Below are 19,322 nucleotides of genomic sequence, written 5' to 3' on the forward strand. Positions count from 1 at the left end.
CTGGGCTGGCTGAAATGCTCCCACAAAAGTTCGTTCACGTGGCATAGCAGCCAGCGCTTGGCTGTCCGGGTTCAGAGTCCCACAGACTCTGCCGGTGATTCGGATGTGTGGGACCTGGGTAAGTCACTTCCTTTGCCTACAAGTCAGGCCCTCAGGTCTGATGGGGTAGGCTGGGCAAATAAACACTCGTCTTGGGGGTGTGGGGTGTGCTCTGAGCCTTTAAATCAGCGGGTGTCTGCGTGCCGCACTTCCCATTCTTTCATAGAGGAAGCACAGTGGCTTACAGGTAGTTAGAGCGAGCGGGGCCGAGAGGGAGCACAGAGCACGCTGTGAGGAGACAGACACTGTCTTTCCTCCACTGTTTTATTCTGCTAACTAAAGTACGTCATGCGTTTTGAGGAGGATCCCTTACCACCTTACTGAAAATGAACCCACTGGGAGTTTTCTCTTGAAATAAAAGCATCTTTAGGATCCGAGGATGCACTTTAGCTGACGCAGTGCTTGATTAGCATACACCAATCTCTGGTTCTGTCCCCAGCTTTGTATGGATGAAGTATGGGGTCACACGCCTACAATCCCTGTACTCGAGAGGGGAGGCAGAGGATCAGAAGTTTAAGGTCATCTTCGGCTACAGTTTGAGCCAGCCTGAGTTATTATCTCAAAAATAAGTATATAAGTAACAGGTCACTTGAGAGTTATTTTATTGTGTGTATGCGTGGGCACGTGTGCCATAGGGCCTGCATGGCATTCAGAGGACACCTGTGTGGAGTGAGTTTTCTCCCTCCATCTTCTTTCGTGGGCTCTGGATCTCAAGCTCAGGTCATCAGGCTCGGGCAACAAAGTGCCTTTAACTGTTGAGACATCTTGCTGGCCCCAAGACTAAAACAGGGAGGCAACGCAGAAAAGCAAAGTTATACAAATCACCCACAATACTAGCTCCCCAGAGTAAACAGTATTAACATTTTGAAGACTAGCCTTCCAGATGCCCCTCCTGTACAGACCCTCCCTGTGTGTTTGCCTTTTGCACGCATGTGTGCGCACACACACACACACACACACACACACACACACACACACACACAGTCCAATTTTATATAAACATTGAAGTCTGGTTTGTCATGTGGGTTCTTTTTTTTTTTTCCCTTCACTCAGCAAGGTGTAATGGATTTTTCTTGCATGTCAAATACATAAAGATTTACATTTTAAAGAATGATCCAAAAAAGACTTCCATACAGTTTTATTGTTAAGGGGCAATTTCTTTCCCTCATCTCTGCCACTTGTCCCCTGAGGGGTGACCTCATCACTACATTTCTGTCCCAGCCCAATAGGACTTCACCCACAGGGGCCCAGAGCGACACTCTCCTTCCAAGTAGAGCTGAACAAGAGGAAGCTGCTGGCAGGTGGGGGTGAAGCTAGGGCCCCCCAGAGGCAGACATGACCCAGGGAGGATGGAGGGAGACAATCAGTGCATCTCTGGAGAATGGAGCCCAGATACAGGATAGCACCAGAAATTGGGGGTCTGGCCTTCTCACCCTATTTCCCCCTAATTCCCCCCATGCCTCAAAACGTAGGGGGTGACTTTGGGACCCTTGGCTACCTGTTGTGAAAAATAGATTTCTGAGATTCATCCACATTACTGACTTCCCCAGGCGGTGAAAAATTTGAACACCAAGAACTCTCTGGGGGGACATTTCTGCTAACTGGCCCGTTATGAAAGGCCGAATGGAATCTTGGTCTTGTTCCTCGGCCTTTCCATCCCTCCTCTTCCAGGTTGGCCCTCAGGTCAAGTGAGCCATCCTCCTGCTTTGGAACAGAACATCCTAAGCTCCCAACAAGTTCTTCAGAGTAGAAGGGATTATGCTTGTCATAGCCCGGTGAGCCTAAGAACGTGATTCCGGAGGAAGGGGGGCCTAAGGGAGGTCTCCCCATAACTGGCAAGTTGATGGAACCTGCCTTATTAACCTGAGATTCCTCACCACTCTCACCACTCTCATCCCCCAACTCCCTCTAATTTCTTCCACCCAAAAAAGAAAGTGCTTGTGAAAAGCGGGGGCTGAGTGGCCCTGGTGTCACCACTGCCAGTCCCGCCCCTCTGCCAGCTTGGGTGAGAAGAAGAAGCCCTGGCATTGACACCTCCTCTTCCTGCTGCCTCCTCACCCCGCTTCCCAGCCTTCAGAGCTGGAAAGGTGGGAAGCGAAGATTGAGGAGAGGAGGTCCTCTGGGATCGCCTCTTCTCTCTGTGACTGCTGCTCTCAGCCCTTCTAAACTGCCAGCACATCCCACAAGCTGACACTGACACAGGACTGGCTACCCGGGATGGAAGAGGCAGTCTCCAGCCGGCACCCCATCACAGAAGTCACTCAGGATGGACAGCATGGGCAACCGCATGCTTCGAAAGTCACACACCCTGTTTACCACAGGGCTAGGGCTGAGGGTCTGATGTGCACCTCCCGTCCAGTGTTCTTCCCAGAAGGGCTTGGTAGTAGAACACATACCTACCTGATGGACCTGATGTGTTTGAGACCCTCAGATCCACTCCCTAGCACCATAAAAAAAAAAAAAAAGAGTATGATAATTTCGTAGAAAAGATTTGGAAAATGGGGAGCAAGGAGAGACTGCCCCCACGACTCAGGGACCTAAGCCCTCCAGCTTGATACTAGCTCTCTCCACTCTGTAGTAATCTACAAGCGCCAGGCCCCCCCCCCTCCCCCAAGGCCACACAGCCTGGCCATTCCTCTAGGCTGCCACCTAGCCCAGCAAGCTATCAGAGGATTTTCTGGGACTTGCTCCTCCTGGTTCTGGGGCCTGACAGGCTTTTCAGTGCTTGGGTTAAGGGCAGTGGCCTTCAGGGATGCCTCACATCCCACTTCCGGGTTCTCTCCCTCCTCCTCTTCCTCCCTTCAATCTCCAAGTCAGGAATGTCAGGGAATAGAAGGAGGAGGACAAAGCAGGCCACACAGCAGGCATTACTGTGTCCTGTCCAACACTCCAGGCCCAGGAGCTCTTCCTCCTCAGCGGCACCAGCAGACCTGGTCCTCTCCTGAACACGTGTGCAGGACCAAAGCCTCCATCACAGGGGGTCAGGGAAGGATAGAAGCAGACTGAGGGTGGGTAGGGCTGGTGGCCCAGAGCTCAGGGCACCAGGAACCAAGTCTCCGCCTCTGGAAAGGCAGGGGCTAGAACAGCGTAAGGCGTGCAAAAGACGACAACGTGCTGGGCTCAGGAGATGCTCATGAGAGATTCAGGGTCAAGAAACCATGAAGGCAGAGCCTTAACTGTGATTCGGTGAGAAAGTCTCAGGCCCCGGAGGTGGGCAAGCAAGGAAGAGAGATGTCCTTGAGAGCAAAGACCTCAGAAGCTAGAAGGCTTTGGGGGTACCACAGGCCTGACAGAGGGAACCGGCATCTTCTACAGGTGGCTTAGTGGGAGACCCCCAGCTCTAACCCTCACTATGGGGGGAGGGGTGCTCTACTGCAGTGTCTTAACTGCTCTGGTTTCCTTGAAAAAGCCTCACCTGGGCTGTCAAGGCTGAGAGCCTCGCCCCAAGGCAGGAGCAGAATGGGCAGCCCAGGCTGTGCTGAACTGCCTGCCTGCCTTCTGCTTCCAGCCACCTGCATCTTCCCTTTCCCCCCTCCAGCTTAGTGGATCCTCCACACAGCGCCCCTCACATTCATCCTCGGTCTCTGCTAGGGTCTTGGGCCAGAATAAAACTCCCTGTTCACAAGAGTCGTGTCGGTGAAGCGGGCAGGCCTGCCTCCCTTCTAATCCCAGGGCTGTGGTGAACTAGGCCCTGGAGACTCTGGGAATTCAACTCAGGATCAGTCTCTGACCCCAAAGAGCTCCTAGCTAGGTAGGTGACCATGGGCTGCAGACTCCTCCAGCACTTCAGCCCACTTGTCCCCAGAGGCAGACTGGCAACCCATTGCATCAGTTTGCGGGCCAAACACAGGGTCTCCCTGAAGGTAACCCCTCAGTCTCACTTCCAGCTCTGCTCCCACATCGATCCAGCAGACCAGGCTCCCTGGGCATCTCACTCTGTCATCCACCCACCCTGGAGCCCTCCCCACCCCCCATCCCCACTCGCTCTGGGCCCAGACTGCCAGTCCTTCAGAGGGTGTAGCTACGGCCGGAACCGTCGGCTTAGCAGGGAGGGGGCGGGGCAACGGGCAGCACCTGGAGGGCACTCCCCACCCCCAACAGTGACAGCTGCAGGAGGTCTGAATCCCCAGTACCCAGTACCCAGAGCTTACTCCAAGGTCAAGGGCTTCAGGTTGTCATTTCTGGGTTGGGGGTGGGGGTGCCACTCTTTGCCACTCTGAATACTTCTTACGATGAGTTACTTTTACCCACTGGTCCCAGACAACACCCGAGCCCCGCCCCGCACTCCTCCTTCCACTAACGTTTCCCACCTGCGGCACCCCATCCCTAGGGATGAAGGTCCCCTTAATATTACCACCAGGACAACTCTGTGATCACAGGGATTGCCAGGGTGCTGAGGCGAAGCAGACATGCTTTAGGAAGGCCCTAGGGGGAGATGGTGCCTCTTCTTCCCCCCCAGGGAATCTGGCAGGCAGGCCTTAATCTCAGCAGGAAGCAGGGTCTGGTTACCAAGGGTGGGGGTGGGGGAATGCCAGGGCCTTGGGTAAAGGGAGCTGGGGAGGAGGGAAGGGAGAGAGAAGCCAGGGCAAGGCTGGAGAGACAGCTTTAACTCCTGTGTAACTGGGCTCCTTTATCCCATCAGGAAGCTATCCATCTTCCAGGCTGGGCAAGCTGACTTTGGGGCTCTGGCTTGGGCCCTGATTTCTCTTAGGCCCCTAAGCGTCCCTACACCCTGTCTGTCTACAGCTCTCTCTGTATCTTCCTCCTTTCTAACTTCTTCCTTCCTTTTTTTTGAGACAAAGTCTCAGTGTATAGTGCTGGCTGGCCTGGAACTCACATAGACCCCGCCTGCCTCTGCCTCCTGAGTGCTGGCATTCAAGTTGTATGGCGCCATGTCTGAAGCTCTTTGAGATGGTGTCCCTCTGCCTTGGGGGCTGTATTCTGCGCCCACACATCTCTAGGTCCCTGTGGCTGAGTGTGTCTCTGCCACGTCTTACCCCTATCTCTGGACCTATCGAATTGTTCCTGTCTTGCCAGTCTTGGTGGCACTTGTCTCTAATGCCAGCCCTTCAGAGATAAAGGCAGGATGATCAGGAGGAATTCAAGGTGAAGGCCAGCCTTGGCGACATGCTAACCCTATCTGAGAAGTAACCAAAACCGAAACATCCACAAACACACCTTCTGGTGCCTCTGTCTTGGGTTTGCGTTTCTGTCCCTGCATCTCCAAGTCTGTCAGAGAGTCTCAAGGCCAGTCCAGCTGCACCCTCTTGGGTGTGTGTGTACAACTGGGACAGCGTCTCCTTTCGGAGGCCTCTATCTCACCCAGACCCTTAGCTTTGTCCTTCTTGCTCACATGACAGGGTAAGGTCATGTGATATGGGGCAGCTGATGGCCTGACCAGGGAAGGAAGGAAGATGGGACACAGGTGCATGTTGAGAAAGAGGCAGAGATAACCAGTTTCCAACAATGTGTGGAGCTAGCCGGACAGCCCCGGTACTGACAAATGGAGTTCACAGGGGATACTGTGGTGGTGCCCTTGCTCAGGGAGTAAGGACAGAGTCACACAGGAACTAAGGTGGGAGGATGATGTCACATGCCTAGAAGGGCCAGCACTCAGGAGCCTAAGGTAGGATGAGCCTGAGTTCCAGTCTCAAAAGCAAAAACAGAAAACAAAAGACAAACCTGTGAAAAATGGGCAGTTGGGGTGGCTCGGTCAGTAAAGGGCTTGTTTCACACGGTGAGGACCTGCGTTTCTTCGCCTCTCATGCCTCTGGGCTAAAGCACAGCAGGACCCACTTGTGATCCCAGCTCTGAGGAGGAGGAGACAGGAGGATTTCTGGAGCCCCATGACCAGCCAGCCTAGGCAGATGGGCACCCACTAGTGCATATGAGCTCGCTCCTCACACACAAGGTGTGGAGAAACTGAAACAGACCAGAGTGGGGGGGACCCAGAAACAGACAGAAAGACAGACAGGAAGACTTGGGTTCTGATCCTAGTTCCCCCCCCACTAGCCCTACACAAACTTGAACCTGTCCCTTTCTCTCCCTGTACCTCAGTTTTCTGCCCTGTGATTGAGACACTTGGCAGAGACCATCCCCCACAATTCTGTGAGAACCAGAAGGACATCTCTAAATTCAGGTCAGAAGGTTGGGACCTTTATTGTCCCTAGAGATGCCCCAAAGTCCCTTTTAGTCTAGACCATCAGTCCCTGCCAGGGCCTGCCATTCAGCACCACCAGGGGCAGGACAGAAGAAAGCATAGAGGTTAGACTGCAGGAAGGACTTCCTGCCCTGCGCTAGGAGGGTAAGGAGGCCCCAGTTTCTACTAGCATCAGGCCTCCAGGGCCCCCTCTGTTGGGGCTGGGGGTGGAGTGGCAGGGGTGGGGGGCACTCAGCAGCTGGGTAATTAGCCTTCGCTCTCAGGCCCTGAGGGGAGGGGCTGCTGGACTAAGAAACCAACACAAAGTGACAGGGGTGGTTTTGACACGCGGTGGAGCTGACGGGCCCAGGGGGCCAGGGTTTGGTTTGGGGGGGGGGGAAGGAATCTTATCAAATGATTAAAAAATAGGTCAGAAGGAAGAAGTCACAGCCGGAACGGCACTGGGTCGGTGGTGAGAAGGCCACACAGCTTCCCCAGGGCTGTGGGCTTTGGTGGGGTGGGAGGGCTTCCAGGGGGAGGGGCGGGGAGCTGGGCTGGGGACAAGAAGGAAGACTGCTGGCCCGGGCAGCAGGCCTTTGCGTCTCCAGCCCCGTTCATGGAATTCTGCTTGCAGCCTCTTCTGGCCACATTGCTCCTTAAAGGCCAGCACAGCTCTCCTTTCACCCGCCCTGCCCTGGCCACTTCACACTCCCTGCTCACCAACACCGGAGACCCTGTGCGGAAGTTCTGCTGCCTAACTGCTCTGCCAAGGCCCTGTTGCTTGCCTCCCCTCTATCATCCTTCCGACTCTGGGCACTGCTGGGGTCCACTTGGGCCTTCCAGCTTATTCTTAGAGCTTTCTTGTTCCCCTCCCTCCTGTGAACTTTGTTATGACAATTGTGGCCTGGAGGAAGCAGAACCTGAGGCGGTCCCAGGAGCACAGGGCATTTGATGATCTCCGAGAGCAAAGCAAACAGGGGCTGGGAGTCTGCTTTCTCTATCTCTCTGAGATACCTGGTGGGTTAGGGCTCCACCCCTCCCTGAGGCTGGGCAACCTTTGGGCAATCTTCCTGTAAGCCTTCACAGCCAGGCCCATTTCTTTTCTGAGCTCCCTGAACTGGAGAACAGTAAGGACCATTAGGGGGTCCTTGGATCTCTAGGCACTGGCCCAGAGATAAAGATAATGACAGGAAATAGTAGAGGGACAAGCCAAGCAAGGCGCCATCTCTACCAAAGGGGACACCGGAGTCTCAGCTGCCACCATGCAGGGCTCTCAGGGCCATGTTGGCATGAAAATGGATTGGCTAGATCTGACCTTGAGTTTAACCCCACTTACCACCCCAGATGTAGATCTGCTTTGACACACAAGTCTGCAGTCTCCCTGGGGCCTGATGTCTACTGTGCACCCCTCTCAGGGACCCAGCAAGTGTCACAAGGCGCCGCGGCCACCTTCTCCCAACAGGGGCCATAGGCAGCTTACACTCCGAGCAGGACTCAGAAATGGCCTGGGTGGCATCTTTGGTTGAAGTGATGGGGGGGGAGGGGGGACTAGCATGGTGGCCCAACAATGCCCCCTCCTCTCGCCTGCGTCCCCCTGTGCCCTTCTGTTTCTTCCCTGTCACTGTCGCTGGATTCTGACACCGTGGGCCCGAAGCTGGGAAGATTAGCATCAGGGTCAGTAGCTGGAAGTTCAAATACCAGCCCATTTCCTTGCCCTGCAGGGGGTGTGTGTGTGGAGGAAACATGTCTGCGCATGTGTGCACCGGCCTGGGCATTAACGGCTTGTGTCCCAAAACACCTGCTACCCTGGACATATGACCACATCTGGCTTCTGCTTCCTCATAGTATTACATGAAGGGATGGAAGAAGAAAGCAGCAGGCAGGTCAGACCCCCTGCTGTCGTGGTATTTGAGTTGAGCGAGGACCACTCTCCTGCTTCACAGATGGAGGAAAGGAAGCAGGGACTGAGGGAGAAGGCACATGCATTCTCAAGGCCACAGAGCCAGCCTCTCCTCCCCCCACTCCTACCCCTCACCCCCCCCCACCTCCCCATCCCTTCACTCCCCCCACCCCCCCACCCCCACTCACTGGGGCCTCTCTGGTCTATGGGAAGGCGGCACTTAGCTATTTCCATTCTACAGATGAAAAACTGATGCTCTTTCTTGCTAGAGGCCGTAGCAGCGTATACTTGAAATCCCAGCACTGAGGAGGCTGAGGCAGGAGGAGAATGGCTTTGATTTCCAGGCCAGTCTGGGTTCCAGACTTTAGAAGCCGACAAGAGGTGGGGGGAGGAGGAGTCCTCAGACTCAGTTGTTTGTTCCCTGGATTCCTTCCCTCCTTTCCGGGTGTCTTTTCCAATTCAACCTTGGCTCAGAGTCCTCCTGCAGAAAGGCAAGCCTCTAAACCCTCCTTAGATCACCTGGTATCCCCAACACTCCTCGGCCCCCTCCTGCCTGCTGACCCTGCAGAATTGGACCCCCTTACTCGGGCAACTCCATCAACTTTATGAACTGAGTTGACAGAGGCAAGGGTCAGAGATGGGCACAGTCACGCAGCTGAGATCCGGCTGGGCAGGGAGGAGAATGCAGGAAGATGGGTCCAGATGTGAAAGACCCCAGAGTCCTGGCTTCCTGGAGCAGGAGTGGGGAGCAGGAATGCTTCTTGTCCCCCCTGTGATGCCTGCCTGTGGATGCAAAGCCCACTCCCAGCCATCTGGGCGGGCATGTGCTTAAGTTAGACTGGAAAGGTTCTGGCAGGCCTGGGCAGCCCTTGGGAATGGGTGGCTCCCGTGGGCCCCGTGGGTGGCCCTGCGTTCTCTAAGGTTGGTTCACCTTACTCTGCCTTGCTGGCCAAAACCGCTCCTCTCCCCTTTGCATCTCACCCTGCGACCTGTGAGGAGGTCAAGATCAAGACGTGGTAAGCAGAGCCAGCTGCTTCCGGTCCTCTCCAAGCCATTCTGCCGTTCTGGAGGGCCTGAATGTCCCCCACTGAGGTAGCAGAAGTAGCTCCGGGCTGGAGAGATGGCTCAGTGGTTAAGATCACCGATTGCTCTTCCAGAGGTCCCGAGTTCAATTCCCAGCAACCCCACGAGAATTATAGATTCTCACCATCTATAATGAGATCTGATACGGGGGGGGGGCGCGGTTGAGGAGGGGGTCTTTGCAACATACGGGGAGGCCAAGGGCCCCACCCTCTGCCTCCAGATGGTTCTTAGGATCTACACATTTAACGTGCCACATTCTCATCAACACATGAGAAAGATCCTTGCCCACGGACTACAGGGTTCCTCCTCGAGTCTAGCCTTAATCCCTTAGAGAGGGCTGGAAGGGGACAGAGATGAATCGCAGTTTCTTATAAACCTGGTGGCTTCTTGTTCTCCGACGACAGTACAATGAAGGAGCCTGTGGTTCTGGCTTTGAGTCAGCCCCCCCAGCCCGGGCGTCCCCAGTGCCATCTCTCTCCGCCCCGCCCGGACTGGAAAATCAGGCTCACGCCTGTGCCCGAGAGTCAGTGCTTCCCCACACCATCTCGCTTTCCGCTAAAAGGAGGTGTTTCCTCGAAGCTGGGAAAAGTCAGCTAGGGGGAGGCGGGACTCAGGGGGCACGGGCACCGGCGGGGGTGGGCCTACCTGCCTTCCTGTTCCTCTCCTGCCCCCTCCTCAACGCAGCTCCCCACCCCCTTCTAAGAGCCGCGTTGCCTTTGCGCCGCCGTTTATTCACAAGTTCGTCTGTGGGGGAGGGGCTCCCCTAAGGGAGGGCGGAGCGGAAGACGGAGCTATCACACTTCTAGTGTCATTGAGTGACGCAAGACCAGTGTCCCTTCCGACGTCCATAAGGTTCCTCTCAGTACGGCGAGTGCCCCTCCCCCTTGTATGGGGGAGTTAAGCGTCCCCCTACCTCCTGCAGTACGAAGGCCCACTCGGGAGGGTGGAATTTGGAAGGCAATGTGTTTTGTTGAGACAAATCTCATGTAGCCCAAATTGGCCTTGCTATGTAGCAGAGGCTGGCCTTGAACGGCTTATTCTTCTGACTCTCCGGGTGCCAGGCTTCAGGGATGATGCAGGGGGATGCCTCCCATCTCAGAATACTGACTCTTCTTCCCCACTGCGGGAGACGGGGGCACACCAGCACTTAATTGGAAGCGTACAAATCACAGGTTATATCCTGCGGACCCTCCACCTCCCCAGTGTTCCAAGGCTCCAGACATCACCCCAACTCACTAGAGGCAGACCCCAGGCCCTAGATGAAGGCACAAGAGTCTGAAGGGTCCCACTCTTAAGGGAAACAGGGTCCTACAGAGAGAGTGGCTAAGGAGGAGGTTTAGGGTAAGGAGGCTGAAACAGAAAGAAAGATGGTGGGGCGTGGTGGCGCACGCCTTTAATCCCAGCACTCAGGAGGCAGAGGCAGGGGAGCCTGTGAGTTCGAGGCCAGCTGGGTCTACAAAGTGAGTCCAGGACAGTCAAGGCTACACAGAGAAACCCTGTCTCAAAAAACCAAAAAGAAAGAAAGAAAGACGGAGCGAGAATGAAAGCAGAAAAGAAGCTGGGTGTGATGCCTTTATTGGGAAGCAGAGGCAGGTGAATCTCTGTGAGTTCGAAGCCAGCCTGGTCTACAAAGTGAATCCAGGACAGCCAAGGCTACACAGAGAAACCCTGTCTCAATTTTAGAAGAAGAAAAGAAGAAGAAGAAGAAGAAGAAGAAGAAGAAGAAGAAGAAGAAGGAGGCAGGAAAGGGAGGTGAGAGAGGGATGCTAAGACCTGTGGCCAGTCAGAAAGCGAGAAGCATGGGGCACCAGAGGGGACTGCAGAGTTCGCTTCCTGGGGGAAGGCAGAGCCAAGGTTCGGCCTCTCTCTTAGCAGGACAGACACTCCAGCGTTCAGAGTGGACGGGAGTGCAAGCTCTTCATGGCAAGAAGGGAATATGGAATGCTTAATGAAAATTAGGTTGGCTCAGAGTCATCCGAAGAGGGACTCCAGGGGGCCTGGGGGAGCCCACTTCCAGACACTAGCTTCTGGTCCTCTGCTGCAGGGAGCCTCTGCAGGCGTAGGGCAGGCTCTGTGTGGCCAGAGGCTCGGAGGGCAACCTCTTCATCCCACCTGCGTCTGCTGGGCTATTGTAAGTCTTGCTTTGAGACAGTGCTTATCAATGGAAACGGCAAACTTGCTTAAAAGGACATCCTTATGGGATACTGAAATGTTGCTTCCTTCACCATGCTCCCATCATTGTGCCCCAGGGAGGCCAGAAAAGAGGCCAAGAATCCCAGAAGAGGCGAGCATCTCTCTCTCTCTCTGTCTGTCTCTCTGTCTCTCTCTTTCCCTCTCTCTGTCTTTCTCTTCCCTCACCCCACCCCCGTCTCTCTCTCTCTCTCTCTCTCTCTCTCTCTCTCTCTCTCTCTTTCTCTCTCTCTCCCTTCCTCCCTCTTCTTCCCCCTTCCTCTCTCCCTCTCTCCACCCACCTCCCCTGAACTCAGGATCGCCTGACAGAGAGGCGGCAGCCTTGGAAAAACCAGAGCTTTGGACCTCTCATCGGCCTCGGACCAGGGTGGGCCCTGGTGGTGTGGAACCTGGTGTCTGCCATCTGCATTACTCCTGCCTGAAAGACCATCAAGCAGGACCTTCCAAGAGAGGGGAAGGGTCTGTCCAGGCCACACCGACATAGGGGAATTCCACCCGAGGGGTCCTTGTCCTAAACTTTAGCACCAGCCCCATGCTTGGCTGGAACTTAGGCCCTAGGTAGAGAATCCACAGTATCCAGCCCTGCCCTCATGAGGGCTTGGTCCTTGAGAACTGAGGCAGGTAGAGGCAGGAGACCAGCTCTGCCTGCATCCCCTATGTATTCCAAGCTGCGGGGACAGGGACAAGGAAGAGGGAATGATGCTACCCACAGCTAGGTGATGTTGGGCATCTCAGGGAACTTGAAGATTTGGGGGGTCTGTGAGAGGGGTTCTTAACCCCTTTAGTCATCTTGGGAAGCCAAGCTGAATAGCTTTGACTGATACGCACTCAACCACAAGCCAATTTTGTGGTTTCAGTTTTCAGAAGGCAGAGCGAAGCCTTGGCCCCGGGCAGGGCAGTGGGCTGGGTCGGACAGTGCAACTGAGGCCCTGCAACGTGAAGAACGTCCCCATCTCAAGATCACACAGACCGGATGGGCTGCGACACTAGCAAAGCTCCCCGCACCCCCTTCCCATACCTCTGGTCACTTTGCTTTCTGACTGGAGGAATAGCTTTGTGCCATCTCCCTTCCCCTCCCCTGTTTTTCCCTCCCTTCCCTTCCCTTTTCCCCCTTGAACGTCCTTTTTCCTCTTTCTCCTCCCTCTTCCTTTCATTTTCTCCCTTAGCCTCACTGCGTTCTCCTCTTCTCTTTCTCCTTTCTCCTCCTCTCCTGCTCTCTTGTCAGGAATTACCAACTTCCCCAAACCACCTTTGTTACCTCCTTATGACCTACAGGGAACAAGGCGGAGGTGAGTTCTAAGAAAATTTCTCACCTAGCGGAGTTTAGATGAATCTAGAAATGCAGAATGCCAATACGTCCGGGAAGTAGATTGGCATCACCTAGCCGGGTTCCTTCCCGTCTTCATGCTAGCAGCGGAGGCTCTGGGAAGTGACTCCAGGTGCCCAGTGCGCAGGGCCTCACTCTCAGACCATTCTGGGTATTTTTTGTTTGTTTGTTGGTTTTGTTGGTTAGTTGGTTGTTTGGTTGGTTGGTTGTTTGGTTGGTTGGTTTTTCCAAGACCGGGTTTCTCTGTGTGGCCTTGGCTGTCCTGTAACTCACTTTGTAGACCAGGCTGGCCTCGAACTCCCAGAGATCCACCTGCCTCTGCCTCCTGAGTGCTGGGATTAAAGGTGTACGCCACCATGCCTGACATCTCAGACCGTTCTGTAAAGTGCACTTTCTCCCCGCTTTCCTCAGCTCCCAGGGTAGGACAGACGTTTGGCCTCATGACCCAGAAGAATAAATGACAAGTGATGAGGTGCTTAAGAAGCAGAAGCAAGCTAGGGCTGTGGTGGCGCACGCCTTTAATCCCAGCACTGGGGAGGCAGAGGCAGGCCGGTCGCTGTGAGTTCCAGGCCAGCCTGCTCTACAAAGGGAGTCCTGGACAGCCAAGGCTACACAGAGAGACCCTCTTTTGAAAAACCAGAAAAAGAAGAAGAAGAAGAAGAAGAAGAAGAAGAAGAAGAAGAAGAAGAAGAAGAAGAAGAAGAAGAAGAAGAAGAAGAAGAAGCAGGCCAGGCTTGGAGATTTAGCAAGCAGGCCCCTGTGCCTTTCCCCTTGGAAGCCATCTGCATTTGCTGGTGGCCTGAGCTGCAGAAGGAGGAAGCAAGGTAAAACAGATATGTGTGAGTGTCAGCTCTCCCTCGCAGCTCAAACAATGCTGGAGAAGAGGAGAAAGGGTAGGAGAGTGAGGCACATAGGACTAGGAGATGCCTGAAGCTTGGGAAGAGGGTACCCCCAACTCCCAGGAAAAGCGGACCTGATGAGTGATTACCGCCCAGGGGCTCCTAGTTCCCTCAGTCAAGTGATTTCTACTAAGGACGCTGGAGTGGTGGCTGCCGCTGGCTCTCACACAGAGCAAGAACCCGTATGTTATGAACTCTTATCACCATCTTCTGAATCATCCATCAAACAGGGAGCTGATTGCTAGATGCTTATCGGCACACTGCTGGGTGACGGAGTGAGCCTCAAACCCAGGAGTGCCACACACGTGTTGGTGTGCACTACTTCTGGTGTCCCTCTGGTATTGAGACATACTCCTGTGGCACTGTGATCTGGTTGGGTGAGAGCCTGGGTGTATGCCACCCGCACTGCAGTAGAGGAAGTGTGTCTTACATGTAGGTGTCCTGGAAGGCTGGTTGGTAGGAAGGAGTGTGTGTGTGTGTGTGTGTGTGTGTGTGTGTGTGTGTGTGTGTGTGTGTAACTGGGTTTGTGCAGGGTACTCCCAGTTGAAATATGACCAGATGAGTCTAGGGCATCTACCTGCACATCAAGGGAAGGAGACCCATTTATACGCACCATAAGGAACAAGTTGAGCGATCTCACACACACACACACACACACACACACACAGACACAGACACACACGTCCTGAGTGCACAGAGAACACTCCCAGAGTGCTGTGTACATAGGGGGTCTCTGTATCCGGGAGGCATGGGGTGCTGAGGCAAACAAGGGGTGTTCTGAATCTGAGCATGTGTGCGGGACACCCCACAAAGACCAGTACGGGGGCACTAGCGTCTCTCTTGCCCCTCACCCACGCAGGGGAAAGCTATCTCCTTCACACCATCTCCTCGTCCTCCCCCTCACCTCACATCCACAGTTGCTTTTGCTATCTGTGGGGGAAGGAGAGACCAGCTTCTGTCACACCCACAGGTCAAGGGCTCTAGGAAGGGGGAGGAGCGTGCTCCTCTATCCCCGGGCTTAGAGCAGTACTGACAAATGGCGAGGGCTCCAGGGCTCCATCATCAGTGCTGGCCTTGAGGCCTCCATCTGCCTGACGACATAGTCCTGCAGACCTCCTGCCCCAGGAACTCCAAGGAGCCACTGTCTCCTTCACCAGGGCTGTCACTTTCTGCTCCGCCCTTCCCGGCATGTAAAGCCGGAAGAAGAAAGGCCTGAAGGCGACCCAGCACGGGAGGACCTCAGAGAACAGGAGGTCCTCTTGTGGTCCTATGGTCTTCTAACTAACGTCCCCCCATTTGTGGTGTGGTTTGGGGACATCCCTGTGCGGATACCTGGACCCACATCCTCGGCCCCGTCTAGAGCCTTCAGACTCCCGTTGCCCATCCTATGGCTCACTGTGGATGCCAGGCCAGACTCCCCAGCCTTACAGGGAGGGGAGCGAGCCATTGTGGGCCATCTAGGGTGAAGGCCAGCACCTTTCTACCTGCTGTCTGCACCGTTTTGTTCTTCCTGCAGGCTTCCCTAAAGTTTCTTCTGCTGCAGCTGGTCCTGAGATAGGAGATGGGCTTATCCCTTTTACCCGAGCCAAGCTTCTTCAGGTGAATCCATACCTTTGGGGAGACGAGCAACAAAACTCCAAAAATGAAAACAAAAGTCTCCCCTCATCTCCAGCCACACTCTAGGTACGTGCCTTTTCCTCCCAGTGCCCCCAAGCCACCACAGAAACCCACAGGGCATTAGAGCCTTCATCCCACAATGAGTCAGGGCCCCTTGAGAGCTGAGCTGGGGTGCAAGAATTTCCCCTTCCGTGGTGCCAAGCAATGGCTCTGCTTCTAGTCAGTGCACTCCATCTAGCCCCCTGGAGGCCAAGGAGCAAGCCTGGGCTTCCTCAGGCAGGGGTGTGGCTTTCTAGATGCTGGCCTCCCTCGGTACCCATCCAAGGCCCATGTTTGACGCTAAGAAGGAAGAAGGGTTCAGAGTGCCTGAAGAGAATTTTAGGGGACCGAGTGCTCAACCTGATGAGCTATGCTCTGTCTCCATTCCACAGCACCTTCTGCCTTTTCCTTTCTTTCTCTCTCTCTTTCTTTCTTTTATTTTATTTGGCTTTTCAAGGGCAGGGCTTCTCTGTATAGCCTTGGCTGTCCTGGATTCGCTTTGTAGACCAGGCTGGCCTCGAACTCACAGAGATCAGCCTGCCTCTGCCTCCCAAGGGCTGGGATTAAAGGCGTGCGCCACCACTGCCCAGCTACCTCCCACCTTTTCAACCAAAGATGCAACGGCAAGAGAGACTTTTCCCTCCACCAGAGGCCACAGGGACCTTCAAGGGAGGGGATCAAAGGTCAGCTCCAACCCTCTTGGCTCCACTCATCCGTGTCTCAAGTCAGGAACAGAAAAGTCTTTTTCCACAGGAGAAAGAGGTGACGGAAGGTACACAAGGCCAAGAAAGATGATTGGGAGAGTAGACACAGCTGGCTGACCCCTGGGGGGGCTGGCAGCCTCCCCTATTGCCCTTACACTGCATATATTCTCTCCCCCCAAAATAGCATCTCTGGAGGGAGGAGTGAAGGGAGTTCTCAGTTCATTGTTCACACCATGCGCTCACAGCTCTCCTCGCAGTCTCTGGTGACCTGGTTTCCCTGCCTGGCCCTCCTGTGCCCTCGCCTTTTCATCCTCCCCAGTCCCAGGACCCCTTGCCAGCAAAAGAGCCTCATGACCTTGGTCCTGCCCTACCTACCCACAGTCTCATGTACCCCAACCCCTCAGCTGTAGCTGTCCCTTTAGGGCAGAAGTAGATTTAATGCGCACAATTTGAGCATCAAAGGTGTTGGTGAGAGTTTAAGCCACAGTCTCTTAAGTTGAGGAAAGAAAATATCTGGCTGGGACAGCAGCTCAGTGGTGGAGCCCGTCCTACCATGCAAGTAAGGCCAATGGGAGTGGTCCTGACCCATCCCCCTTAAGGACCGTCATGAAAACAAGTCTCAACACATGAAGACCTTATTAAAATAAAGATGGCCGCCAGGCGTGGTGGTGCACACCTTTAATCCCAGCACTCGGGAGGCAGAGGAAGGCAGATCACTGTGAGTTTGAGGCCAGACTGGTCTACAAAGTGAGTCCAGGACAGCCAAGGCCACACAGAGAGACCCTGTCTCAATAAACCAAAAAAATTAAGAATAAAAAAATAAAGATGACTTCCATAGGAACTGGGAGCCCCAGGAAGAAAGGCCCCCTCTGTGCTGAGAATACACTGTCCCAGGGGCTGGGGTCTCCACAGGCTCAAGAGGGACTGCAGAGAAGGAGGGTTCACTGGGGGCAGGAATGGGGTAGTGCTGGGGTGTGTGGGGCTGAGATGGGGTACTGCTCAGTCTGAGGGTGGATGAGCAACAGTGGGTGCACTTCCTCTCCCCCAGGCCAGCTGTGAGGCTGAGCTCCTGTCCCCAGCACCGTGGGAAAGTTGGAGGCAGGGAAAGAGCCCCCTCAAAGTCATCCCCCCTGCAAGGGAACCACTCCTCCCCTTGTTATTTCTGGCTCCATTTTCTTGGTCAAGAAGAGTATCAGTGGTGATGCAAATGAGGAGGCGCTGGAGGTGCTGGTGACACCCATCCTGTCCCCCAGCTCCTCCCTGCCTTCCCCCATGCCCACACTCACACAGCATCTTGGAACATCTATGAAAAGTGCCTATTTGGCTAAAGTGGCAGTGGGAGTGGCCAAAGTGGCAGTGGGAGTGGCCAACGCGGCAGTGGGAGTGGCCAAAGCTGCAGGTTGAGTTGCATCCTCAGAAACTTATTCAACCTTGAGGACAGAAGTGGGAAAGAGTGGACATCGCTGCACATCTTCCCCCTCAGTGACCTCAGTCCCACCAGGGCTCAGGCCACGAGCAGAGAGTTGTGTCTTGACAACTGCATAGACTCTAGTGAGTGCCACAGACTGACTGGGACTGCCGAGTACTTCAAACCAGAGCTTCCCTCCCCGTGGGAACTCATGGGTGGAGCTCAGAGGATCTCTCAAGTCACAGGAGTGGAAAGTAGAGGAAGGGCAGGAAGAAGAGAGGGGTACTAGCTTCACATCTCCCTGCTCTCTGTCCCTGGCTAGTCACCTCATCCCACTTCTCCCATTGAGGACACCCCACCTTCACCCTAAATGTCTCGCTCATGACCTCAGTTCTCTCTGTAGTGGCCAAAGTTGTTTTTGTGTGTTTGTTTGTTTGTTTGTTTGTTTTAATTCTCGCTGAAGGAGAGATGGCCTGCTTCCCCGCCTTCTAAAGACGTCACTGAGTGAAAACCCCACCCCGATGTCTTCATCAGCCCTCATCATCTGGGTGAGGTGTTTCCCTAACACGGCTCGCTCACACACACCCCCCCTCCCCTTACTATCAATCAGCTTCTTCCCGACAGAAGCCACAAAGAGCTGTCACCCGCTCCCCTCAGCAGACCACCTGACACAGCCCACATGTGGACCTAGGACAGAGGCAGGGGTCTGCTTAACCTGAGACCTACCTCCACCTGAGGAGATGGGGGGTGGGGCAGAACTGGAGAGGGCGCTGGACGGAGATCTGCCCCCGGATGACTTGGCTTTGTCTGTGTTCCCATCCTCTACATGTGGCCTTTGGGTCTGTGCTGGGGAGAGCAAGTGGGTCCCCAGGAATCTCCTCTAGCCTTCTCCCCTCTGCCTCACTCAAGTGAAAGTTGTTCCAACCTTCCACCTTGTTTCCAGGAGCCTAGAAATGTCAACCCCTTGGTCCCTGAAACCCTGCAACTCTCAGCTCCCCTCCTGTTGCCCTCTGGGCTCTGGAGAACACTCCATAGCGAAACGTCCTGTGTGATCACAATCCGGCTTGTGAGCTGGGGGGTGGGGGTGGGAGGGTGGGGGATGAGGGTGGCAGGTTCCCCGGCTCCCCTACTCCTAGCCCTTTCCTTTCAGGAGTGTCAGATGGAAGTCTGAGGCTGTGGAGGGCACCTAGATGGAGGCACACTGCCTTTTGCCCCTCCGCCTTCTTATCCAGCCCCCAGCAGCATTCCACTCTGTACTGGAGCCTTTCCCGAGCCCCTACAAATCAGGGAGACAAGCTGCCAGAGTCTGCACCCTGTGTCCCTATGCTCTCTCTCCCCTGATGACAGGAGGATGTCCAGGCAGCATACCTGGGGTCCCCCTCACCTGCAGTCACCCTCAAGGACAACAACACTCAGGGTGCCCAGTCTGCCTGTGTCCCTGTGTTAGCTCACTCTCAGCCTGCACCGCCCCCATCTGCTTTGTTTCCTCAAGGCCTAGGGTTTCCCTTAGTCTCTGCCACACGAGCCAGTGCTTCCAAGGGTCCACTAAGACGTTCTAGAATCCCCTTTCTATATGCTCTGGGCCACATCTGCAAGCTGGTCCACCTTTCTTGTCACTCGGGCCGGTCTTGGCCACAGACAGTAGCTGCTTTACTTCAGCACAGGAGTTGGAGACGTTGGCTCTCGCCATGGTGTGGAGGGACAGCTGCCATGTCCCAGAGCTGACCCCCAAGCCACCGATGAGTGAAGTTCTCCATGACCTGTGTTTTCTTTCCAGGACCAGGATTTAACCCAGGGTTTCTGTGCATGCTGGGCACTAAGCCATACCCATCCACAGCCCTCCTCAGGTCCCCATTTCTGTTATTAAGTGACCATTTGGCTTTTTTTAAGTTTGAGACCCAGGAGGATGTGGGACAG

Source organism: Acomys minous (assembly GCF_964271855.1).
Source record: "Acomys minous genome assembly, chromosome: 12".
NCBI lineage: Eukaryota > Metazoa > Chordata > Mammalia > Rodentia > Muridae > Acomys > Acomys minous.